This window comes from Microtus pennsylvanicus, chromosome X, assembly GCF_037038515.1.
Source record: "Microtus pennsylvanicus isolate mMicPen1 chromosome X, mMicPen1.hap1, whole genome shotgun sequence".
Taxonomy (NCBI): domain Eukaryota; kingdom Metazoa; phylum Chordata; class Mammalia; order Rodentia; family Cricetidae; genus Microtus; species Microtus pennsylvanicus.
Window position 1 is genome coordinate 107,639,692 of NC_134601.1, and position 26,090 is coordinate 107,665,781.

Below are 26,090 nucleotides of genomic sequence, written 5' to 3' on the forward strand. Positions count from 1 at the left end.
TGAGACCTCTCTCTCTCTCTCTCTCTCTCTTGTTCTCTCTCTCTCTCCTTGGGCCTTCAGAAGTCTATGCTGTTTACTTACTGTTTCTAGAAAACCCCCAAATTACTTTGGCTTCCAGTCCTGCCCTAAATCCTGCAACTCTCCTTCCCTTCCCCTCTGGTACCTCCTCTCACTCTTGCCCAGAGGCTGTAAAGTAAAGGGGTTAAATCAGCTCCCTTTAGAGGGCGGGGTTTGCCTCAGGCGAATCCATGCCAATAAAGGGTGCGCGGAGAGGCGGCTTGGCCTTTTTTTGTTCCTCGCTACCTGTGCTACGCTGGAACTTTGGTTCAGTAAGTTTAACAATAAACTGGTAAATATTCTTTGATATCTGCATTGCCTTTATTTTGTGCTGGTACATCTGGCGCCTCCCCCGTGGGGCTTTGCCGAGAACCGGCCCCAAACGGAGTCTCTTGCACCCCGGGGTCGCTGCGGCGGTCTCTCTGGGCGCGCGCGGAAGAAGTAGAGATTCTGAGCAGTCTCTCTGGGCGCGCGCTGAAACAGCTGAGATTCTGAGCGACTCGATTTTCCCTGCTGCTTGTTAGAGTATCAAGCAGTGAGTTTGATATCCACAGAGCCTTTTTAACAGAGCCTAAGCCTCTGTTCCGAGCCGCCCAGGCCAGATTTCCCGTGCGCAACCGCCCGCCGGCGCGCGCGCTGCCTGTGTCTGCTCCCCCTCCCACCACCCCCACCGCCGCCAGCGCTCAGGTCACGTGACAGCGGCCTGAGAGCCCCGGCAAAAAATACTTATCAGCTTGGTGTCTGTTTCAATTTTGTTTTTGAGTCCTTTTATTTCAGATTTAGGACACGTGGATTCAACTGGGCTCTTTCGCCACCACTGGCAGGAACCAGTTATTACAGGTAAGAGAACTTTTTCTTTTCTAAATAATGTCTGACAACGTGACCGCAGCCTATTTCAATAGTTCTTTTGAATACACCATTTGGGAGATCTTACAAGAGGTGTCTACCACACCACATATATGGATATTCCTGGGATTCTTAATTTTCCTTAGCACTATTTGGTTTGATAATAGGAAAATGATCAAATCTCTTAAGGCAGAGGTTGAACGTTTAAAAACTATTGAGAGTGACAACAATCTTCTCAAGAATCAGTTTGAAGTTCTCCAGGAAGAAAACAAATCTTTGTTTAACATGACTCGGTTAACTGAGCAAAATCTAAAAAAAGTACAGGTTGATGTTAAGGAGAAATTCATTACTATGGAAGAAGGAACAGCTGAATTGGATCGTAAGTTTCAGCAGTCCCTTTCTGATGTTAAGGAGAAATTCATTACTATGGAAGAAGGAACAGCTGAATTGGATCGTAAGTTTCAGCAGTCCCTTTCTGTAGGAACTGAAACGTTAACTGAGAGAATCAAAACTGCTGAATGTGACAATCAAATTTTGTCTAAAGCGTATGACAGATTGGCGGAAAGATTGTCAATACAAGAAGGCACGGTTTATGCCATAAAAATTATGTCCAAAGATGACAAGTTATCTCTACTGGACAAATTTCATACTCTAGAATCCTCAATGAAGGCTTTAGAACATAATTCTGGGCAGGAGATTCAGACATTACAAAAAGCAATGGTGAATAAAATTAAAAAGATTGAGGAATTTCTAAATTCTGATGAAGAAGAGCAAAAGGTAGAGAGGCAAATTTTAACTACATCTGTGGATAAATCCCTCCGGGACAATTTTCACAAAGCTCTACCTACAGCTCTACATGCCTTTCCTGTAATAACAACAGAAAAGGTGGTTGGTTCCAGAAACCCTAGGGTCATCAAGGAAGATACATGGGAGCCTGTCCGTATGAATGATCTCAAAGAAATTAAACAGGCCATCATGTCTTTTGGGATGCACTCCCCTTTTGTTAAAGAGATGCTAAAATCTTGGGCCACAACAAGCAAAGCAACCCCCTTGGACTGGCTCCAGCTGAGCTCCGCGGTCCTTGAGAGTGGACCGCACTTAAAATGGCAATGCTTATTCAGACAAGAGGCTAGACTTTTAGAACAGCAGGAAAAGGCGAAGGGAATTGACGTTTCCCTAGATAAAATTCTAGGTGAAGGGCTCTTTTCAGACCCTCAGGAACAAGCTAATTTGGATGAAACCATACTCTCCATATGTACTACAACAGCCTTAAGGGCTTGGGACAGAGTACAAGACCCAGGACAGAGTATGGAATCATTTGTCACAGTTAAACAGGGTCAGAGAGAACCCTTCAATGACTTTTTACAAAGATTAACTAAGGCTGTACAAATGGGGATACCTGACCCAGAAGCAAGACGTATAATAATTGAGTCTTTGGCTTACGAAAATGCTAATGTGGAATGCAAAAGGATCTTGAGGCCTTTAATGTTCAGATCAGCGTCCTTGGAAGAATGGGTCTTGCATACACTAGATGTTGACACATTTGACTATGGCACTGAAGCATGGGTAGAAGAAGCAATTTCCAATGGTAAAAGGAGACACCAAAATACCAAATGTTTTAATTGTGGCAAAATGGGTCATATGAAAAGGAATTGTAAACAACGGGTTTTCAGAAATAATAATAATGCGTCTTCTAGAAATAACAGGAATAGAAGGAATCAGCCTTCAGGTTTATGTAGAAGATGTGGGAAGGGCAGACATTGGACAAATGAATGCAGGTCTACAAGAGATAGACAAGGCAACCTGATACAGACGGGAAACGTGAGAGGGGGGGCCTCTCAGGCCCCCATGGCAAACATGGTTCAAACATTCCCAGTTTCTGCAGAGAACATGCCTTGTCAGGACAATTAGAAAGCCACATGCCTACTGTTACAAGCAATAGTAATCAGAAAGATGAGTTACGTGTGTTTTGGCAAACTTCTATAAATGATCAAAGACCTAAGCTGAGAATGTGTGTAAATGGCGTTTTTATTACTGGCCTACTGGACACAGGTGCTGATGTAAGTATCATTACCCCAGAATCTTGGCATCCATATTGGCCTCTTCAGAATGTAAATGTTCAGCTCCTGGGAATTGGAACCCTATCTCGAATAAGACAGAGCACGAGATGGGTTGAATGTATAGGGCCTGAGGGACAAATAGGAAAATTAAGGCCTTATGTAGCCAATATTGCTATGAATTTATGGGGTCGTGACCTATTACAACAATGGAATACTCAAATTAACATTCCTGCTACTTCTAGAGCCCATATTTCTGAAAGGAATATTAAAAGTTATTACAAAAGGACAAAACCGGCCATTAGGGCTATGCAGGAACAAGCAATTGATGTCCCTTCAGAAATACCAACAGCCTTGCCTCTAAAATGGTTGACTGAGAAACCAATATGGACAAAGCAATGGCCTTTAGCTGAGAAAAAGCTACAGGCTTTAGAACAGCTGGTACAAGAGCAACTAGATGCTGGACATATAGAAGAATCTACCAGCCCTTGGAATTCTCCTATATTTGTGGTTAAGAAAAAATCAGGTAAATGGAGAATGGTGACAGATCTCAGGGCCATCAACAAGGTTATTCAACCTATGGGCCCTCTGCAATCTGGAATTCCGTTGCCCTCTTTATTACCAAAAGGATGGCCTCTCATAGTTATTGATTTAAAGGATTGTTTTTTCACTATACCTTTGCAAAAAGAAGATAGAGAAAAATTTGCCTTCACAGTGCCTACTTATAACAATTCTCAACCTTCGAGGAGGTACCACTGGACCGTCCTCCCCCAGGGTATGTTAAATAGCCCCTCCCTGTGCCAATATTTTGTGAACCAACCATTGCAAATAATATGCAACAAATTTCCCAAATCTATTGTATACCATTACATGGACGACATATTGTTATCTGATTCAAACATAGATACCTTGAACAGGCTGTTTGAAGAAATACAGATACTGTTACCTAAATGGGGATTGCAAATTGCTCCTGAAAAGATTCAGAAGGGAGATTCTGTTAATTATTTAGGTTATAAAATAGGTTTGCAAAAAATTAAGACACAAAAGGCACAAATTCGGAGAGATCGCTTACGGACTCTTAATGACTTTCAAAGACTGTTAGGAGACATTTCCAGTTTACGACCAACTATTGGGATAACACCTGATCTAATAATTCATTTGAACAAGACCTTGGATGGTGATAAAGATTTAAACAGTCCCAGAGAATTAACAGCTAAAGCAGAAAAGGAACTGACAATGATTGAGGAGAAATTACAACAGGCACATGTGGACAGAGTGAATCCAGAGCTCGATTGTATTCTCGTCATATTACCATCGAAAATTTCTCCTACAGGAATTTTAATGCAGAGAGATGATATTATCTTGGAATGGATCTTTTTACCACATAAACCAAGTAAGAAACTGAAAACTTATGTGTAAAAAGTCTCTGAGTTAATTATAAAAGGCAAGCTGAGACTTCGTCAACTAGCAGGCATAGACCCAGCAAAAATTATAGTGCCTTTCACTGCTGATAAACTAAAGAAATTATGGGAAGATAATGAACCATGGCAAAGAGCTTGTGCTAATTTTTTGGGAGACATTAATAACAACTATCCAAAAAGCAAGCGGCTCAACTTCATAAAGAGAACTTCTTGGATCCTTCCTCGAATAGTCCGTGATGCTCCAATAACTGGAGCCCGTACATTCTATACTGATGCCAATAAATCAGGGAAGGCAGGTTACAAATCAGAAGACTTGGGTAAGGTGGAACAAAGTCCTTATGATTCTGTCCAGAAAGCAGAATTATATGCCATTCTTATGGTACTAAGAGATTTTAAAGAACCTATTAATATAGTTACTGATTCACAATATGCAGAAAGAGTAATTTTACATATTGAAACTGCTGAATTTATACCTGATGATACAGAACTAACCTCATTGTTTATCCAGGTTCAAGATTTGATCAGGAACAGGCTTTGCCCTATGTACATAACACACATCCGATCCCATACGGGTCTGCCAGGTCCTCTAGCACAAGGTAATGCAGAAATTGATCAATTATTGATTGGTAGTGTGCTTCAAGCCTCTGAATTTCATAAAAAACATCATGTTAATAGCAAAGGTTTGAAGAAAGAGTTTTCTATTACATGGCAACAAGCTAAGGAGATTGTGAAGAAATGCCCTACCTGCTCTTTCTATAACCAAACGCCACTGCCAGCAGGAGTTAATCCAAAGGGCACTCATAGAAATGAAATCTGGCAGATGGATGTGTTCCACTTTGCAGAATTTGGCAAATTGAAATATGTTCATCACACCATCGACACTTATTCAGGCTTTCAGTGGGCAACTGCTTTAAGTTCAGAAAAAGCTGATTCAGTAATCACTCATTTATTAGAAGTCATGGCTATCATGGGTATACCTACACAAATAAAGACAGATAATGGTCCTGCTTATGTCTCTAGGAAGATGAAACGGTTTTTTGATCATTACAATATTAAGCATGTTACAGGTATACCATACAATCCTACAGGTCAAGCAGTCATAGAAAGATCAAATCAAACTATAAAGGATATGTTGAACAAACAGAAAGGGGTGGAAAACACCCCTAGAAATAGGTTACATAATGCTTTGTTAACCTTGAATTTTCTCAACGCTAACGAGAAGGGAACGACGGCTGCAGAAAGACATTGGATAATGGAAAAGTCTGCTGAACTAAATCAACCAGTTTATTTCAAGGATGTACTGACCTCACAATGGAAGCCAGGAGATGTGCTGCGTTGGGGAAGGGGTTTTGCTCTTATCTCCACAGGTGAGGAAAAATTATGGATACCGTCAAAATTAATAAAGGTTCGGTTTGAGGAAGAGAAGTCACTTGGAAAAGATAAATAACAATTCATTCACAAGGATGACCGACATACAGATGGTAAGGATTACTAATAGGATGGGGGCAGGGTTCTTTTCTTATCTCCACAGGAAAATATTCATCTCCAAAGAATTTGAGGGACCCTGAATATTTAATTACTGATGGATGGAAAATAGATACGACCCATTAAACATCAACAATAAAATTCTATACGTATCGTAAGTATTGGTTTTATATATATTTATGTATATTTATATGTTTTATTGAACACTTCTTTATAAATGTGTAGAGCTGGTTTTGGAGTTGGACTATGGCTCAGTCCTTCTTCAATTCCAAGCCTGTTGATAAGAGATATTTCAAAGTTTCTGTCTCAGGTCAGGAGCCATGAGATGGGACAGAATAAGAATAATTTTATACTTGATAAACTTTCTTTGCCTTCCCTCACATCTGTGTCTTTCTTTATATGTCAGTATAAGTCCTTGTTGTTAATGTTTAAATTTCCCATAACAAGCAACATATTTTCCTACAGTAATTTTTAAAGTTTCCAGGATGAAGATGGGGCCCCACAACACCAACTCAATCTGGTTTTTATGACGTCATGAATTTTTTTTTTTAAGCACTAATTTTGGATCTGTTTTTTGGTAACAATTGCAAGAGACAATTTCATATGATGCACATTTTTGACAACGCTCTGGCCGGACCTTCTCGAAACACACAGAGACTAGTTATAGTCTTCTTAAGTCAAAGGTTAATTTGGGAATTTTACCATCGTTTGCTTTCACAGGGGCCCCTAAGAAGAACGTCGCCCCCATGTCAGCTAGAAGCAATCTAAGAGGACGACGTCCCCTCTCCCAACAGAGTTTGCCCACAGGGTTAGGGACATCTTTTGGTGGTTGGTTTAGGGGTGAGGGGACGGGGAGATATTGTATGGAATTAGGGATATATATATATATATATATATATATATATATATATATATATATAAAAGAGGGGGGTTAACTGGGTTGATGGGATGATTGGTATTTGTGACTTACTGTTTTTAGAAAATTATGTTGGTACTGTTTCTTGTATATTGATATATTGAATATTGAATGTGAGTGTTCCTACCTCTATTTTGGTATAAGAGTATGCTTATATTGTATGGATACATCTATCATATCACAATGTACATTTCTACCTCTGGTACTATTTATGTAATAACATTGTTTACATTTGATAAGTAATGACATTGTTTACAAGTGAAGATCATTGTCTTCATACATTGCACAATTGTTTATTCCCTTAGTTTTCAAATTAGATAGGTATTGAGAATTACATGTTTGTCATATTATTTTTAGGTTAATCAGGTTTTTTAGATACATAGAGATTATTTTCAGTATAGATAGTATAATCTTCAGCCTCTTTGAAGAGCTGTAGAAAATGGCCTTTAATCTAACCTAGAATTATGTGCCATTGAGACACAATTTACTCCTGGCAACACCACTCTACTCCCGAGAGAACGTTGAGCACCAAAGACACTCCACTGGGAGCTTGTCTTCCTGGCAGAACTGGCCTTTGGGTTAAGAAAAACCCATACCTCAACTACTGACTAAGATATAAACAGGATTGTCTTATCTTGCCAAGACAGGGTAGGATAATCCTAAGAAAGTTCCTTGCATTTGAGAATGGTATGTCAGTTATGTTAGGCCTTAGCCAAAGTTGGTTGACTCAACATTGCAAACGAGATTTTGGGTGATTGCCCAGGCAGTCAGTTGTCTCTGTCATTTGTTGCACATTTTGGATATCTCTTTTTTGTTAAGTAATATTTACTCCCTTCTCAGATCTTTGATGGAGTTGAAGATTATTTAATTGTAGTTACTCTTTAGCAAAACTTTTGCTCTCAATATTGTTTGTTATATTTATCATTTGTTATTATTGTTATAGTTATATTTGGTTTAGTTGTGTCTTATTTAGACAAAAGGGGGAGATAAAGGGGTTAAATCAGCTCCCTTTAGAGGGCGGGGTTTGCCTCAGGCGAATCCATGCCAATGAAGGGTGCGCGGAGAGGCGGCTCGGCCTTTTTTTGTTCCTCGCTACCTGTGCTACGCTGGAACTTTGGTTCAGTAAGTTTAACAATAAACTGGTAAATATTCTTTGATATCTGCATTGCCTTTATTTTGTGCCGGTACAGTAAAGGTTTTAACATCACCCAGGCTGGATCTTCTAGATCAGCCACTTACAGATCCCCAACTCACCCTGTGTGTTGATGGAAGTTCCCTTATAGATAAATCAGGAAACTGCCAGGCAGCATATGCAGTGGTCACTTTTACTAACACAGTTGAAGTTTCCTACCTGCCAATGGGAACCTCCTCACAAAGGTCTGAATTAATTACCTTGACTAGGGCACTCCAAATAGCCAAGGGCCAATGGGCTAATATCTATACTGACTCTAAATATGTCTTCTTAATAGCCCAAACTCATTCTACAATTTAGAATGAAAAGGGTTTTCTTACTACCAAGGACACTCCCATAGTTAATGGACCCCTTATAGCCAATCTCTTGAAGGCCCTCCAGCTACCTGCAGAAGTAGCCATTATTCACTGTTTGGGACAACAGTCCTTCAAGGACCCAGTGGCCTTAGGCAATAACAAGGCTGACTCAGCAGCCCAAGGCATGGTCTCAAGCCCCTTGAATTTCACAGAACATATTTTGTTCTTAACACCCTCCTATCAACCCTATTACCAACCAAAAGAGATGGATAAGCTTATGAAAAGTGGGGCCACAAAAACAAGGCATGGATATTTCTATTTAAATATCTGTTTCATCTTTTCTCAAGACCAGGCATTGTCAATCATTTCAGACATCCACCAGACCTTACACATAGGCCCCAAAGCTTTGTTCCTCTTCTTGGAGCCCCTCTTTGACCCCACCCATCTCTGAGATCTTATTTCATAGGTTCACTCCTTCTGCAGGATGTGTGCACAGGCCAAGCCTCAGGAGGCTCTTCATATACATCAGTCTCTACACTAGTTTCATGGACACCAACAGGGTGAAGATTGGCAGGTTGATTTAACTCATAAAAAACTCCATTATCTCCTTACACTTGTGGACACATTTATAGGATGGATAGAAGCATTTCTAGCCTCCAGGGAAATGGTGGATGTGGTGACTCAGGTACTCCTGGACCACATCATTCTTCAGTTTGGTGTCCCTCAGACCATCTAGATGGAAAATGGGCCAGCCTTCACTTTCAGGGTCATGGAGCTAGTGTCAGAAGCTCTCAACATCTGGAAAATCCACATCCCCTACCATCCATAATCCTTGGGAAATGTGTAGCAGGCGGATGGACTCATCAAACAACAGCTAATCAAGCTCTCCTTTGAAGTCAGATTATCTTGGCCTTCCCTTCTTCCCATTGTTCTTACTTGCCTCAGGGCCACCCCCATGTTCTCCTACAGGCCAGAGCCCTTTTGAGCTGCTTTATGGCATCCCCTTTCTCCTTAACCATCACCTTCTAGTGCAAACTCCTCCATTGGCAGGGTATCTACTCTACCTTTCCCTCCTGAGGTCCCTTCTCTGTTCATGTGCTGACAGTTGTCTACCTGCCCCCACATCAGTGGACCCTAATGCCCCTAAACCTACCCTGCTCTTCCCAGGGGACAGAGTACTCCTCAAACAGCTAACTCCTAGGTCTCTTCAACATTGATGGACAGGACCTCACATAATAATCCTCACCACCCCCTTGGCTGCCAAGCTCCTGGGACACCCATGTTGGTACCATCTCTCCAGGCTCAAGCAGGCACCTACTCAGGACACTTAGTCTGTCCAGCAGTTAGGAGCTTCCACCCTCTGGTTTTCCAAGATGTCGCAGTGAAGGACCTACCTGTGCCTCAGCCTGGCACACTCATCTCTGCTGATACAATCAAGATGGATAATAACAATATTTTTCCTCCTAGACATCTGCCTTCTTATCTCCCTCAAGAAACAGATGCCTGATGCCTCCAGGATGTCAGTAAATAGGATGCCTCAACAGCCACACCTCTTGCTGAGTGTAAACTCACCAAAACCCAGCCTTCCCATCCCCCACATTGCCCCATGCCTACAGGAAGTAGCCAAACTTGAGTCGACACCCCTTTCTCCAAAGAGACCTTAACATGTTGATCATAAATATCACCTCAGCTTCCTGACACCCCTTATATAAACAGTCTGGAATGTAATCCCAGCCTCTGGCCTCCATCTTTTGAGGCCCCTCCCCCTTGCCCCTTGAACCTTGACCCCTCCCTGAGGAGGGTCAATACCACTCCTACAGGCTATTTAAACTGCTCCCCCAAAATAAACATGTAGTTTAATAGTGGCAGCTTTTCATTTCCCCTTGGGGCCATCCAGGAGCATAGATGTCTAATTAAACCTGGCTATCTTTTAATTTGGTCTAATATGGCTTGATTGGGATTATTTTGCATTAGTAGAGTGGTTCAGTTAGGAAATATTTCTAGCACTGAAAACCAATAGAACTAGTATCATTCCACATATCTACAAACACCTGATTTTTGACAGTTTTATTTACTTTGCCATTCCTTCTTTTTTTTCTTAAAGGAGCCATCTACCTGCTAGAATTGTCTTCTCTAATTTTGGAATTTGGATTGATTTTAATACATTAATTTATATAACATAAAATCTGTCACACCAATGGCTTTAAACTATGTGATGCAATTGTTGATAGGATATTTTACATTTCTGTACAACAAATATCACTAACTTTACCAAGAATATTTTCTTTATGCTCCAAAGAAACCCTATACTCAAAAAACACTAACTTCAATTTCAAACTCTCACCACCATTATTCAAATTCCCATCTGTATGAATTTGCCTCTTGTGTGCATATTGATAAACAGGGATCATACTTCTTTCACTTAGCATAATGATTTCAAGGATTATCTATATAATAGGATATATCAGTATTTATTCTTTTTATGTAAAAAAATTCTGTTGTATAGATATAGTGCATTTTATTTACTTGTTCATCAGCAACTGGAAAACTACTGAGTTGTTTACAATTGTGGTTATTATGAATAACATTAAAATTTATATAATAACTTATATAAAAATACATTTTCAATATCCACTCATACAATGTACTCCATTACTAAATATTTTTGAGGAAATGCCAAAATAGTGTTTAAGAAACAGAAAATATTTTCCACAGGGCTTAACTTTTTTTCATTATTCACCCTTTTGTAGTTAAATAGAGAAATATATTGAATTTATATGAGGTCCAGTCAGATATAGTTTTTCTTGATCATGTGCTTTGCTGTGGTATATAGGAAAAGTTTGTTGAATTTATGCTAACACTGTAGAAGAAAAATAACAAGACAAGAGGGGGGGCAAAGAAGCATCTCTAAGTCTTTGAATGTGTTTGGGATTCAGTATTTCAAATTGTACCCAGATCATTTACATCTCTGCTTTAAATTTTTGTTTTAGGGAGTTCAAATATCATCTATGCATGAAAATTTATAGTTTTTTTTGGGTATTTTCTGAACACAAATCCAGTTTTAAGCATTTAAGTGACCTTTTACATTTCCTATTATGATGGAGGAAAGTCATTGGTTAATAAAGAAACTGCTTGGTCTGATAGGTTAGAACATAGGTGGGTGGAGTAAACAGAACAGAATGCTGGGAGGAAAAGGAAGTGAGTTCAGATGCCATGCTGCTCCTCTCTGGGGCAGATGTGATAAAGCTCCAACCCAAGATGGACATAGGCTAGAATCTCCCTGGTAAGTCACCACCTCGTGGTGCTATACACATTAATAGAAATGGGCCAAGCAGTGTTTATATGAATACAGTTTGTGTGTTGTTATTTCGAGGCATAAGCTAGCCAGGCGGCTGGGAGCTGGGTGGCAGGAATGCGGCCACAGCTCCTGCAACAGAATGGCACCCAGACATGGATAACTGTATCCACTTAAAGCCTGAGACAGCTTGGGAAGTAATTCTTGAACAAAATGAAAGCATTATGCATGGTTTCTTGGTAGTAGTAATTTCTTGGGTCTACTCTGCTTGCTAGAGGCAAGCAAGTGCTCTCATCTAAGAGAGGCTTCCTGACTCAGCATTAGCTGCAAACCTTGTAGCTCTTTGAAGAGGTTCTGCCATGAAACACTTAAACAGTGTTGATGAAAAGCTGAATGCTTTTCGGTTTTCAGGCATAGCAGGAAAAAAGCTGAGCCATTTTAAAAATGCTGGCTTTCTGGGCTGTCCTGCCAGGGCAAACTCTGACTCTTTCATGTGGGCGGTTCGTGTGGTTTACAAGCACACGCTGCTGAAGCTTGCTTGCTGACAGAGACCTTGAAATGCTATAGAGTTGTGGCAATAAAAATGGCTACAGCCAGTACCTCTGCCATGAGGCTGAAAAGCTAAGGAATGGGCTGGATCCTGCTGTCAAAGCCACAGCTTTAGTCCTACTGATATTGCTTGGTAATTTAAAGGCTCATGTGGTCAGAAAAAGTGAGATATATAGTAAAGAGAGATTCAAAAACAAAGAAACCTTTAAATAATTTACAGTGTGTTAAAAATATATGCAGGCTAAAAGTTAAAGTTCTTAAAGTACAAAAACAAAAAAAGGAAGAAAGAGAGTCGTTGTGTGTAGTAGTACACTCCTTTAATCCCAACACTTGGGAGACAGAGGTAGATTGACCTCTGTGACTTCAAGGTGTGGTAGCATACACCTTGAATCTCAATGCCTGGGAGGCAGAGACAAAAGGATCTCTGAGAATTCAAGGACAGCCTGGTCTAAAGAGTTATTCCAGGTCAAAGATATACAGAGAACCTCTCTCAAAAAGCAAAAAATAAAAGTAAAAATAAACAAAATAGAGGTTAAAATAAAGTGCACAAAGATGGAAAATAAAAAGAGAATCTTGATACTGTATGCTATTATGCTCTCTTTAAATTGTTTGAATGCTGAGGAAGGAGCAACAGCTGCTAAAAAATATTAGTTTATAAGCGCTGCTGAACTAATCCAAGATAGATATTTTGAACATACCTTGACTTTAAAATTTGGATCTAAGGACATTATGCTTTGGAAAGGAGTTTCTTCTTTTGTTTTCACAGAGGATGAGACCCTGTGGATTGCTTCTATCCCAATATGGTATGACAGACCACGATCTTCTAAAAGGGTTGCTGTGGACACCTTCAAAAAATTACTTCACTTGACTACTGACTGAGATGAATCTAGCACACAGGTTATACCATGCAAGACCTAAATAACAGCGCCCTCATCAGCAGGAAGCAGTTTGGAGAGAAAAAACTGCACCCATATTCCCAAATATTGTTTATAAATGTTCTTTTACATTTAAAGGGGGATATGATATAGATACAGTTAACTTCATAGAAAAGAAAGTGGGGAATTCCTTCAATGCATTGGCCTAGGAGAAAACTTCCTGAACAGAATACTGATAGCACAGATACTAATATCCACAAATAATAAATGGAACCTTATAAAACTAAAAAGCTTTAATAAGGCAAAGGATATCATCAATGGGACAAAATGTCAGCCTAAAGAATGGAAAAAAAAGATTTTCCCCAGCTTCATATCCAACAGATGCTAATATCCAAAATATATAAAGAACTCAAGAAACTTGTTCCATGAGGAGGGAAGGTCCTTTGTTTGTCCTGGCTGCCCGGCTTGCTTACACTCAAAATAACCACACAGAAACTGTATTCATTAAATCACTGCTTGACCTGTTATCTATAGCCTCTTATTGGCTAACTCTCACATCTTAATTTAACCCATTTCTATTAATCTGTATATCACCACAAGGTCATGGCTTACCAGGAAGGATTTGCATGCCTGATTCTGGTGGCTCCATGGTGGTTCTCTGACTCTGCTTTCTTTCTCCCAGAATTAAGTTCTGTCTTCTCCACCACTGTAGGGATAAGTCCTGCCCCTTAGGGGGTGTGTTCGCCTTGGGCTAATGTCTGCCTATAAATTTGGCGAGCGTGCTGACACAACACGGCATATGTCTCGGGCGACCCAGGAGACACCCGACAGCCCCCGAAGTCACGTCTCTTCTTCTACTTTCCTGGTCTCCGCGGGAACGGTGGTTCTGTAAGTCTATTTCTACATTAAAACTATATATATTTTTACAAACTGTCTGCATTCGTTTACGCCGCTACATTTTGGCGTCCAACGTCGGGCTATTTTGCCCCCGACTCAAGCGGGTAGCCCGCTAGCTAACACAGCACCCTCCTGGGTGCTGTTTTTCAGTTCTTGACTCCGGCCCCAGTGCCGGGTCTGAGACATACTCGGCCACACAGGCCCATTCTGCCTGCCTTGGCTAAGTTTTACAGCGGAACCCCACTGCCTGAATTAGCGGAAGCTCAAGTACCTGCGGTTTTGCAACAAAAGCTGCCACAGCGGCAGATTTGGTCTGACACAAAGTGACTTGGCAGGGCAGTGGTGGCACACGCTTTTGATACCAGCACTTGGGAGGCAAGGGCAGGCGGATCTCTGTGAGTTTGAGGCCGGCCAGGCAGTGGTAGCACACGCCTTTAATCCCAGCACTTGGGAAGCAGAGGCAGACGGATCTCTGTGAGTTTGAGGCCTGCCAGGCCGTAGTAGTGCACGCCTTTAATCCCAGCACTTGGGAGGCAGAAACAGGCGGATCTCTGTGAGTTTGAGGCCAGCCTGGTCTACAAGAGCTAGTTCTAGGACAAGCTCCAAAAACACAGAGACCAACAACTGGCAGGAACCGATCATTGCAGGTAAAAAATTTTTTCTTTTATAAATAAAATGTCTGAACACATTACTGTTCAAGAATTTAACAGTTTTTTTAATTGTACTATGTGGGAGATTTTACAAGAGGTGTCTGTCACGCCACCTCTATGGATCCTTCTGGGATTCGTAGTTTTCATTGGCACCAAATGGTTTGATAATAGAAATATGATAAAGTCTTTACGAGACGAATCCAGGATTCTTAAGGCAGAGATAGAACGCTTAAAAACAATTGAGAATGATAACAATCTTCTCAAGAATCAGTTTGAAGTTCTCCAGACTGATAACAATCTTCCTAAGAATCAGTTTGAAGTTCTCCAGACTGATAACAATCTTCTCAAGAATCAGTTTGAAGTTCTCCAGACTAATAACAATCTTCTCAAGAATCGGTTTGGAGTTCTCCAGACTGATAACAATCTTCTCGAGAATCGGTTTGAAGTTCTCCAGGCTGATAACAATCTTCTCAAGAATCAGTTTGAGGCTCTCCAGGCTGATATTAAGGAGAAATTCATTACTATGGAAGAGGGAACAGCTGATCTGGATCGTAAGGTTCAGTCCCTCTCCGTAGGAACTGAAATATTAGTGGCTGATATTAAGGAGAAATTCATTACTATGGAAGAGGGAACAGCTGATTTGGACAATAAGATTCATTCCCTTTCTGTAGGAAATGAAACATTAACTGAGAGAATCAAAACTGCTGAATGTGACAATCGGATTTTGTCTAAAGCTTATGACAAATTGATGGAAAGATTGTCAATACAAGAAGGCACGGTTTATGCCATAAAAATTATGTCCAAAGATGAGATGTTATCTCTAACGGACAAACTTCATACTTTAGAATCCTCAATGAAGGCTTTGGAACATGATTCTGGACAGGAGATTCAGACATTGCAGAAGGCAATAGTGAATAGAATTGAAAAGATTGAGGAATTTCTAAATTCTGATGAAGAAGAGCAAAGGGTAGAAGGGCAAATTTTAACTACATCTGTGGGTAAATCTCTCCGGGACAATTTCCACAAAGCTCTACCAACAGCTCTACCTGCCTTTCCAGTAATAACAACAGAGAAGGTGGTTGGTTCCAGAAACCCTAGGGTCATCAAGGAGGATACATGGGAGCCTGTCCGTATAAATGACCTCAAGGAAATTAAACAGGCTGTCATGACTTTTGGGATGCAAGCCTGTTTTGTTAAAGAGATGCTAAGATCTTGGGCCACGACAAACAAAGCAACCCCCTTGGACTGGCTCCAGCTGAGCTCTGCAGTACTTGAGAGTGGACCACAATTGAAATGGCAATGCTTATTCAGGCAAGAGGCTAAACTCTTAGAACAGCAGGAAAAAGCAAAGGGAATTGACATTTCCCTAGATAAAATTCTAGGTGAAGGGCTCTTTTCTGACCCTCAGGAACAAGCTAATTTGGATGAAAACACACTCTCCATGTGTACTACAGCAGCCTTAAGGGCTTGGGACAGGGTACAAGACCCAGGACAGAGAATAGAATCATTTGTCAGAGTTAAACAGGGTCAGAGAGAACCCTTTAGTGACTTTTTACAAAGATTAACTAAGGCTGTACAAATAGGGATATCTGACCCAGAAGCAAGACGTATAATGATTGAGTCTTTGGCTTATGAAAATGCAAATGTGGAATGCAAAAGGATTTTGGGGCCTTTAAAGCTCAGATCAGCGCCTTTGGAAGAATGGGTCTTGCATACACTCAATGTTGATACATTTGATTATGGCACTGAAGCATGGGTAGAAGAAGCAATTTCCAATGGTAAAAGGAGACACCAGAATACCAAATGTTTTAATTGTGGCAAAATGGGTCATATGAAAAGGAATTGTAGACAACGGATTTTCAGAAATAATAATAATAATAATAATGCATCTTTCAGAAATAATAATAATAATGCATCTTCTAGAAATAACAGAAATAGGAGGACTCAGCCTTCAGGTTTATGTAGAAGATGTGGAAAAGGCAGACATTGGACGAATGAATGCAGGTCTACAAGAGATAGACAAGGCAACCTGATACAGTCGGGAAACGTGAGAGGGGGGCCTCACAGGCCCCCATGGCAAACATGGTTCAGTCATATCCAGTTTCTGCAGAGAACGTGCCTCATCAGGACAATTAGGAAGCCCCATGCCTACTGTTACAAGCAATAATGATCAGAAAGATAAGTTACGTGTGTTTTGGCAAACTTCTATAAATGATCAAAGACCTAAACTGAGAGTGTGTGTAAATGGCATTTTTATTACTGGCCTGCTGGACACAGGTGCTGATGTAAGTATCATTACCCCAGAATCTTGGCATCCGTATTGGCCTCTTCAGAATGTAAATGTTCAGCTCCTGGGAATTGGAACCCTATCTCGAGTAAGGCAGAGCACGAGATGGGTTGAATGTATAGGGCCAGAGGGACAAATAGGAAAATTAAAGCCATATGTAGCCAATATCGCAATGAATTTATGGGGTCGTGACCTATTACAACAATGGAATACCGAAATTAACATTCCTGCTACTTCTAGAGCCTATAGTTCTGAGAATAATATTAAAAGATATTACAAACGGAGAAAACCGGCCATTCGGGCTGTACAAGAACAAGCAATTGATGTCCCTTCAGAAATACCAACAGCCTTGACTCTAAAATGGTTGACTGAGAAACCAATATGGACAAAGCAATGGCCTTTAGCTGAGGAAAAGTTACAGGCTTTAGAACAGCTGGTACAAGAACAATTAGATGCTAGACATATAGAAGAATCTACCAGCCCTTGGAATTCTCCTGTATTTGTGGTTAAGAAAAAATCAGGTAAATGGAGAATGGTGACAGATCTCAGGGCCATCAACAAGGTTATTCAACCTATGGGCCCTCTGCAATCTGGAATTCCTTTGCCCTCTTTATTACCAAAAGGATGGCCTCTCATAGTTATTGATTTAAAGGATTGTTTTTTCACTATACCTTTGCAAAAAGAAGATAGAGAAAAATTTGCCTTCACAGTGCCTACTTATAACAATTCTCAACCTTCGAGGAGGTACCACTGGACTGTTCTCCCCCAGGGTATGTTAAATAGCCCCTCCCTGTGCCAATATTTTGTGAACCAACCATTGCAAATAATACGCAAGAAATTTCCCAAATCTATAGCATACCATTACATGGACGACATCTTGTTATCCGATTCAAACATAGATACCTTGAACAGACTGTTTGAAGAAATAAAGATACTTTTACCTAAATGGGGATTGCAAATTGCTCCTGAAAAGATTCAGAAGGGAGATTCTGTTAATTATTTAGGTTATAAAATAGGTTTGCAAAAAATTAAGACACAAAAAGCACAAATTAGGAGAGATCGCCTACGGACTCTTAATGACTTTCAAAGACTGTTAGGAGACATTTCCAGTCTACGACCAGCTATTGGAATAACACCTGATCTAATAATTCATTTGAACAAAACCTTGGATGGTGATAAAGATTTAAACAGTCCCAGAGAATTAACAGCTGAAGCAGAAAAGGAACTGACAATGATTGAGGAAAAATTACAACAGGCACATGTGGACAGGGTGAATCCAGAGCTCGATTGTATTCTTGTCATACTACCATCAAAAATTTCTCCTACAGGAATTTTAATGCAGAGAGATGATATTATTTTGGAATGGATCTTTTTACCACATAAACCAAGTAAGAAACTGAAAACTTATGTGGAAAAAGTCTCTGAGTAAATTATAAAAGGCAAGCTGAGACTTCGTCAACTAGCAGGCATAGACCCAGCAGAAATTATAGTACCCTTCACTGCTGATGAACTAAAGAAATTATGGGAAGATAATGAACCATGGCAAAGAGCTTGTGCTAATTTTTTGGGAGACATTAATAACAACTATCCAAAAAGCAAGCGGCTTAACTTCATAAAGAGAACTTCTTGGATTCTTCCTCGAATCGTCCGTGATGCTCCAATAACTGGAGCCCGTACATTCTATACTGATGCCAATAAATCAGGGAAGGCAGGTTACAAATCAGAAGACTTGGATAAGTTGGAACAAAGTCCGTATAATTCTGTCCAGAAGGCAGAATTATATGCCATTCTTATGGTGCTAAGGGATTTTAAAGAACCTATTAATATAGTTACAGATTCACAATACACAGAAAGAGTTATTTTACATATTGAAACTGCTGATTTTATACCTGATGATACTGAACTAACCTCATTGTTTCTCCAGGTTCAAGATTTGATCAGGAACAGGCTTTGCCCTATGTACATAACACACATCCGATCCCATACGGGTCTGCCAGGTCCTCTAGCACAAGGTAATGCAGAAATTGATCAATTACTGATTGGTAGTGTGCTACAAGCCTCTGAATTTCATAAAAAACATCATGTTAATAGCAAAGGTTTGAAGAAAGAGTTTTCAATTACATGGCAACAAGCTAAGGAGATTGTAAAGAAATGCCCTACTTGCTCTTTCTATAACCAAACGCCACTGCCTGCAGGGGCTAATCCAAAGGGCACCCAAAGGAATGAAATCTGGCAGATGGATGTGTTCCACTTTGCAGAATTTGTCAAATTAAAATATGTTCATCACACTGAAAGACCCCTACTTAGCAGCATTAAGTTAGCAGCAGCAATAACGCTATTTTACAAGGCTTGAATTTTTGAGCAATATAACTGAAAGCTAGGACAGGGGAGTTTAATTTAGAGATAAGGGCTGTGGTCAGCTTAGGGGCAGGGGCGCTGAGCAAGGCAAGATATCTCTGGTCAACCATCTGGACTGCCAGCAGGGGACTTGGGGTCCAAAGGAAGAATGGCACCCTAGATAGGCCAGGGCAGCATGTATATCTGATTTCTTGGAAACCACGAAATTGTACTCAGTTTGAACCCGAGCCTTGTTTGAATTGCCCAATCAGAACCCTGTAACTATGCCTCTCGCTTCTGTTCCCACGCTTCTGCTTCCCTACCCTATAAAAAACCCACTGTTCCAACCTGAAGGTGCGCAAGTCCTCTGAAAGACTTGTTGCCCGCAGGTACCTGTGTTAACTCAATAAACCTCTTGCTGTTGCAGCCGTATGAGTGGCCTCGCTGTTCCTTGGGAGGGTCTCCCCAGACTGAAAGGCAGCCCACCTTGGGGGTCTTTCATCTTGGTGCATTGGCCGGGAAGTGGAGACCCCTGCCCAGGAATCACCGACCCACCACATCGGGAGGTAAGTTGGCCAGCGATCGTTCTCTGTGAATATCTGTGCTTCTGTGTTTCTGTGTATGCGCATGCGACCGTATCTGTATCTGTATCTGTACTAGTTAGCTAGCTAGAATCAGTATCTGGCAGATTCGCGGAGAAGCTGACGAGCTTGTACTCCCGGCTGCAACTCTGGGAGACGTCCCAGAAGTGTCTGGGGCCAAATTTGTGGCCCGTCCGTATTCTGTGAATCCTACCAAAATAGGACTGTTCGGGGCACCCCCGCTGTCTGAAGGGTATGTGATTCTTCTGGGAGATGAGAGATCCGGACTCTCGCTGTCTCCATCTGAAATTTTGCTTTCGGCATCACGCCGAAACCGCGCCAGCGCATCTGTATTATCTGTGTATTTTTGTGCTTAATATGTTCTTTGTTTTGTATATCTGTTTGTACTCGAGTCTAAATCTGGTACCATGGGGCAGTAAGTAACCATCTCTTTGACCCTAACTCTATGAAAATCCAAAAGGAACGCTGACAGCCTGCCCCTCCTTCACTTCCCTAGGCTGTGCTGCTGAACTGCCCTGCTTGCTGTTGCGAGGGGGGAGGGAGCAGGGCTGTTATCTCCTGCAGCACAGCCTGGAGCCAGGCCTAGGCGGGGCAACCAGCTCCAGCTCTGAGCAAACTTCTCAGCAGGATGCAGGGCGGGGCATGGCAGCAACCCTGGCCCGAGTCAGGGAAGGGGGCAGCTGTGGCCCCCACATCTGCAGGTGAGTCCCCTCCCCGGCCCAGCAGCAGCCGCCTTAGCTGTTACCAAGGGCGCCAATGCAGAGACGCTTGAACTGAGTTGAGGCTTCCAGGTGGCCCACCAAACCTGACCTGATGAGTTCCCTGGAGGGAATGCCTCCTGGGGCCTCTGGAATCCCATTCAGAGAAAAGCTGCTAGATTGCTGTGAGTACTAAGGTGGGGTGTGGAAAGCTTGTGCTACACAACTAGGAGCTCACTGTGGACAGAGCTGAGGCTGAAGCCAGGTCCTGGGAGGATCCCCAGTGGGGTTCCCTGTGGAGAAGGCTTGTTTTCCTTGGAAAATAAGGTGCTAGAGACTGAATGGCAGCCCCCATCTGCAAATGCCATGTAAAACCTTGTGCCAAAGATCTATGGCCCTTGCCCAGGGGAAATAGCTGGTGCTAACGCCAGGGTCACAGAACTAAGGCCTCCTGTGGAGACACATGCCAGCCAGTTGGGTCCAAGCTGGTGCTAATTCCTCCCCACAGGACCCAGTAAGCCTGGGAACCTGCAGTAGGCTATTTCTCTGGGATTGGATACCCTATTAAAAAGCAAAAGGTCCCCTAAAGAACCTGGACCTTTCCGTTTTGGCAGTGGGGCAAGAGATTGCAAGTAAATATCCCTGTGGCTGTTGGTAAATGATGAATGTGGATTTAGGAGTGGCAGGTAATGGAGTAAGCTGACATTAAAAGGGCCTACCAGCCCTGATAACATCTGTCTTCTGGGGATGCTCTATACCAGTCATCATGTGCTGCATCCAGGTAAAAGCCTCTGGTTTAAAAATTGGAAAAATTAAATTAAGTCACTTTAAAATAATATGCTTATAAAAAACTACAGATTGTTGGTTTTTATATTTCTTACTATGCAGTGTGTCCAGATGAAAATAAATTCAGGCCTGGCACAGGGCCAGGGCCATATGAACAGCCCAGCTGAGCTTCTAAGCCAGCCCATGTTTAGATCTAAATTTAACACTTGTCTGCTCACAATGCTTGTGATAAGGAGGGGACCCCGCCCACATGGCCACATGGCAAAGATCTGCTAAAGCCTCTCACCCCACCACAATTGCAAGGGGGTGTTACTGAATGATAAAATAGAGATAAAATGGCCCTTTTGACTCTTTATAATGTTTATGGATATTTAAAAAAAACATAGATTCTCATTTATTATTAATATAAAAAGGTGCATTTTAGGTTGTTTTCAGATTCTGTCTATGATAATATAAAGGATGTCGCTAAGTTTTTAAGGTAATATGTTATCTAATTCTGAAAATCTACCATGCTAATGTTCAAAGTAGCTGTAAGCATAAATTGTCAGATGATATTTTTAATCCTGGTCAGTTTTACAGGAATAAGATAAAATCTCAGAATTGTTTAATTTGCATTTCCCTGATGATTAAGGATGTTATATTTAAGCAAATTTTAAATATCTTTCAGTCATTTCAAGTTCATTTTTTGAGAATTTACAGTTTTGGTCTGTGACATAATTGTACTGAAATATTTATTTTTATGAGGATTAAGCTTCTAAATTCCTTATATGGTTTTAACATAATTGATAAAGACACCTTTCCTATTCTACAGGCTGATATTATGTTCTGTTAATTATATCCTTTGTTATACAAAAAGCTTCTCCGTTCTGGAGATTTCAATTACTGATTGTTTCCTTTAATGTCTACGCTACTGAGGCTATGTTCAAAATTCTATTTATATTGTTGCCCTTATGTTAAGGTCTTTAATTTGTTTGGATTTCAGTTTTGTGCATAGAGATAAATATGGATCTATTTTCATTCTTCTACATGATAATGTCTAATTAATTCTTAAAGGGAGAAACTGACAGTCAAAATGTTGGGCTCATGGCAAATCTCAGGGGGGGGGCTGCAAGGCACCCCACTAATTTGGCCAAGATAAGAGAGGTTCTCCAGGGGCCAGTTAAAATCTGTGTTCCTTAAATGATTAATAGAAGTTTACAAGCATTTTTACCCAACCTCTGAAGGTCAGCAGACAGCAGTAGTCATGGCCTACATAGGACAGGCAACATCAGATATAAAAAAAGATACAGCAAATAGATGGGTTAAAAGATTATACTTAGTAAAGATTTAAAAAAAATGTTAAACAAGGGACAGAGAAAAAAGCGAGAGAGAGAAAGAGGCAGAAAGCAAAAAAAAAAAAAAAAAAAAAAAAAAAGAGACAGGACTCAGACAGATAAGGAGCGAGCCTGGGCAACAGAAGATCAAAGACAAATGAAGAGGGACACTGGAACTGAGTAAAGAATACGAACTGGACACCTTACGAACTATAAATTTGGGAAAAAGACAAATAAATGACTCGTTCCTCCCTGGTCACTTCTGAATGTATGACCAACGCCTTTTGTTGACCAAACGAGGGACTTTTGCTTTCGATGCTGTTTTCAGTTCTGCAGGAGATACAGGCTGCTTGTCTACCTCTGCCTCTACCACGCCCTCCTCACCGGGATGACCACCTCTCCCTGCCGTCACCGCTGAAGAAATCCTCACCTCCTAGCAACTGCCTTGATGCTGTGCTTGCTCTAAAGCCTGCATGAGCCCTAACTGCTCACTTTACAGTCTTGCTCCCCTCACCCATGTCAGACCGCGATACAGCAGTCACAATGCTACCACAGATGCCCTCCTGTGACAGACTACTGCTCCTGTGCTGGGCTGACGTCGATGGACTATGGATCCTGCCAGCATCTGCATAAAGGACAGGTAAATGGCAAAATGGCAGACTAAGCTGTGCCAGGCAGAGCTGAAAATGAGGGCGAAGCTTGCCTGGGGCACAAGGCTGGCGGTCCAAGCTGAGCAGGCACACAAGACTGAAGGTAAGCGGAAGGCGGGGGCAGCATTGGTGGACAGGAAGCAAATGATCTAGGCCAGTAGCCTCCCTTCAGAGATGGCGGCCCGACCAGAAAGCTGAACTTATGGCTTTGATACAAGCTCTACAGAGGGCAGAGAAAACGTCTATACTAACAGCAGGTATGCTTTTACCCTCACCTGTATACACAAAGCAATATATATTTGCAGAAATTTTGAGCCTCCAGGAGGCCACACATTTGCCAAAGAAGATAGCCATCATACATTGACCAAGATTGAGACACCCAATATGATGGCTAAGAAGATCATAAAAAAAAAAAGATCATCCTAAGGTTGGGGATGCCCAAGATAATCATGTCCCATAATAGACCTGCCTTTGTTGCCCAGGTAAGTTAGGGTGTGGCCAAGATATTGGGGATCAATTGAAAATTAAGCTTACCAACCCCAAAGCTCAGGTCAGATAGATAAGATAAATAAAATTCTAAAAAAACAAATTGACATAATTGGCCCTGGAGACCAGCAAAAATGACTGGACAGACCTCCCTCCCTCCTGTCCTGTTCTGGGTTCAAAACACCCCGGCATCGTTGCCACTAGTTCTGCTGCCTGGCTAGTTAGCTGCCGCTCATGTATTTGCTGAGAATGGCTGACCTTGATGATGAAATCCTGAGCTCAAGGCTTGCACAGGGCAGGCACATCTGCTATAAGATGGGCTTACATCACCTTTAAGGCTCTTCTTTCCTAAAGTCAGAAACCCACAGGGCTCTGCTCATTTTTTAATGTCTTTTAAAGCACAATATCACACAGCAGAAGCAAAAGGCAATTCTGTTCTCTTCCTCCTCTGTGTGTCTGGGACAGATTGACAGGAATTATTTTGTACTGTTTAAGACTTTTCCAGATCAGACCATTTTGTGCAGATAACTGCAGAGATAAGCAAACACACCTAAAGCCTCCTTACCTCTTGACAGGTTTTGTTTTTCTAAAGCCTGGGTATTTATGTCCTCATTGGCTGTCCTCTGGCTTTAGGGCTTTTTGTTTTGTTTAAAACATTTGTCATCCTGTATTGCATTTTCTCTCATTGTTTGTTAAAGTTCTCACAATGGACACAACCCTGTACATTTGGATAAAGCTGATGCTACAGGATGCAATGGAAACCCGTAAATGCCATGTGGTGCCAGCTGGACCAAAACTGACCTCTCCGGCACATTCTCTGGAGTTGAGGATCAACACTCCCGGTGTGTACAGTAAAAGAGATTTGTCTTCATAATATTAAACTTGTCTCTTATGAGAAGGCATGTGTTTCTTAGGGCTGAGTTAAACTCTTTGTAGTCAATAGACTATTATTGCCACAGTGTTGGGTGCTATTCTCGGGTCTACAATGGTTCACAATGTCTACCATATAGTTACTTTCAAGCCTCATTCAGACAATTTTGCCAAGAGCTATTCTGCACACCCTAGAGGTGTTCTACTATCTTCTCAACAAAGATAGTTTAAAGGATGGTTTATAAACCGCCTGGTACAATTTATAAAAGACAGACTTTCAGCTATCCAAACCTTGGTCCTCACTCATCAATATCATCAGCTTAAACAATATGATCCAGAACATGTTAAGAATGCCCGCTAGTTGAATAAATGATTTTATTCAAATTCACAAAAAGAAATGGGGGGATGAAAGACCCCTACTTAGCAGCATTAAGTTAGCAGCAGCAATAACGCTATTTTACAAGGCTTGAATTTTTGAGCAATATAACTGAAAGCTAGGACAGGGGAGTTTAATTTAGAGATAAGGGCTGTGGTCAGCTTAGGGGCAGGGCGCTGAGCAAGGCAAGATATCTCTGGTCAACCATCTGGACTGCCAGCAGGGGACTTGGGGTCCAAAGGAAGAATGGCACCCTAGATAGGCCAGGGCAGCATGTATATCTGATTTCTTGGAAACCACGAAATTGTACTCAGTTTGAACCCGAGCCTTGTTTGAATTGCCCAATCAGAACCCTGTAACTATGCCTCTCGCTTCTGTTCCCACGCTTCTGCTTCCCTACCCTATAAAAAACCCACTGTTCCAACCTGAAGGTGCGCAAGTCCTCTGAAAGACTTGTTGCCCGCAGGTACCTGTGTTAACTCAATAAACCTCTTGCTGTTGCAGCCGTATGAGTGGCCTCGCTGTTCCTTGGGAGGGTCTCCCCAGACTGAAAGGCAGCCCACCTTGGGGGTCTTTCAACACCATTGACACTTATTCAGGCTTTCAGTGGGCAACTGCTTTAAGTTCAGAAAAAGCTGATTCAGTAATCACTCATTTATTAGAAGTCATGGCTATCATGGGTATACCTACACAAATAAAAACGGACAATGGTCCTCCTTATGTTTCTAGGAAAATGAGACGGTTTTTTGATTATTACAATATCAAGCATGTTACAGGTATACCATACAATCCTACAGGTCAAGCAGTCATAGAAAGATCAAATCGAACTATAAAAGATATGTTAAACAAACAGAAAGGGGTGGAAAACACCCCCAGAAATAGGCTACATAATGCTTTGTTAACCTTGAATTTTCTCAATGCTAATGAGAAGGGAACAACGGCTGCAGAAAGACATTGGATAATGGAAAAGTCTACTGAACTAAATCAACCAGTTTATTTCAAGGATGTGCTGACCTCACAATGGAAGCCAGGATATGTGCTACGTTGGGGAAGGGGTTTTGCTCTTATCTCCACAAGTGAGGAAAAATTGTGGATACCATCAAAATTAATAAAGGTTCGGTTTGAAGAAGAGAAGCCACTTGGAAAAGA